General features: G+C 38.4%; 1 pseudogene across 1 annotated transcript; it reads right to left on the bottom strand.

Annotated features, from left to right (window-relative positions):
• Positions 1-16: 16 nt before the first annotated feature.
• On the bottom strand, positions 17-1,075 carry LOC103259441 (annotated as a pseudogene). Its single transcript, XR_504234.1, has one exon. The product of XR_504234.1 is annotated as a protein FAM49B pseudogene (transcript).
• Positions 1,076-1,802: the final 727 nt, after the last annotated feature.

The following is a 1,802-nucleotide window of genomic DNA, read 5'->3' on the forward strand; positions in this document are numbered from 1 at the left end:
GTGGCTTGTGGAAGGGACAAGATCCAAGGACACTTCAGAGTGAAACTTTACTGATTTTGGCACAGAAAAGAAGTCTTAAGAACAAGAACATGATTAAAAAAGAGGGAAGAGGAACAGAGGAAAGAAAGAAAAGCAAGAATAAATGAGATAGGAATTGCAATCACTAAAAAACTGTGCCTTCTCAGTCATTGCAGAATACTGTCTTCTGTCTCCAGCAGGTGCTTATTCCAGAACTGTTATTGCAGCATGGATTTAATTTGCTTGGAGGTAGTCTCATCATTCAAATGTTTTGCTGTGTACCTGAGAGCATTTAGAAGACCTTCTACACTGTTGGGAGGCTGGTCCTTAAGAACTTTGATACAACCTTTCATATTGATTTTGGAAGTTTTGGCAAATGCTCCCACTGGATGCATGTGATCATAGAGTATCATGATGCCCACCATCACCCTCAAGCAGAACGACACTGTCTCGTTTGCAAACCTGTTTCTGCATTCCGGTGTTTCCATTATGACTCTGCATACACTAGCCATGGTGCTTAAACAGTCGGTCGTATTTTCTATCGGTAAATTTTTATTCTCGGATACAAATTTCGTGGTGGCATCACTCAAGGTTTTCAGCATTGGAGTCGCCTCAGCATAAAACAAAGATATTCGGTTTGCCAACTCATTATTTACTTCATATTCTCCTTCTACTGGTACATTATTAATCCTCATACGACTCAATGTTCTTCTATAATAGCTGAAATCATTCTGTATGGCAGGATCTGTCATCTTGAGTTCGTCAAACCGGAGTGTGAAATGAAGAATTTCTGCAAACTGTTTAGCAAGAGCTTGCTCTTGCTCTAGGTGCTGGGTGGGAGAGTAGGGCGTGCTTGTCAAGGCTCCCAAAAGACCTCTTAATGCTGCTTCTAACCTCTGAGAAAATTCATAAAATTTCTTTAATTTGCCTACTAGTGGTACAACTGCACCCCACGCCTTCTCCTTCAACTTCTCATCTACGGGATGCTGGATTGCCTCTCGTATTTCATGGCCAGCTCCTCGGTATGACTGCAAGTCTTCCAAGATGCTTTCTGCATCTTTTAATACTGAAGGGGTCCAGCCCCTTTGCCGGGTTATGAGATCTCCTGAAGGAGAGATGGATAGGCGAAGGACGAAAATATTATACTCGGACACCTGCTTCCTGAACAGATGACAATTTAATGTTAGTTAACACAGAGCTTTTATACCATTCATAAAGGGGCAAGACAAAGAAAATTCCTTCACGTACATATGTTTTAAAAGTTGTCACCATCTAGCGGTCTTTAGAAGAAATGAATAAACCAAAAACACTATCTACTTTCAGTTAATGAGTCTTTATCATAAAGCCAAAAATGATAGTTTTAGTTCAAAGTCCCGAATTACAGTCCTTGAAATGTTTCAAGAAAGTTTCCAGGTACACAGTTTTTCACGTAGCAGTTTTTATCTTCTTTTGGGCTTTTATGACCTTCAAAGTTTTGTAATCGCCTTTTTTGTCCAGGTGTCTTCATTACTTTTCTCTTATCTTGCAGTGTTTATTTCTAAAGAAAACTCAAAAAAAGCTTTTAATAATGTTTCTCAAGCCCCCAAAGTTGCTTTCTGTCTTTAGCTAAGTTATCATAAAAGTGTCTGATTTGTAGATTATGAGTTCAGTGAAAACCCACTCTATAAATGTTAACTTAGAGTTTTAACTATTGAATTAAGTAAAAACCTTAATGATTAATCTTTATCCTAAGTCTGTGAAGACAGTGTTATAAATCACCTACAAAACTCCTACATAAATGTTAG

Source organism: Carlito syrichta, unplaced genomic scaffold (assembly GCF_000164805.1).
Source record: "Carlito syrichta isolate Samal-C Ts95f unplaced genomic scaffold, Tarsius_syrichta-2.0.1 Scaffold302727, whole genome shotgun sequence".
NCBI classification, from domain to species: Eukaryota; Metazoa; Chordata; class Mammalia; order Primates; family Tarsiidae; genus Carlito; species Carlito syrichta.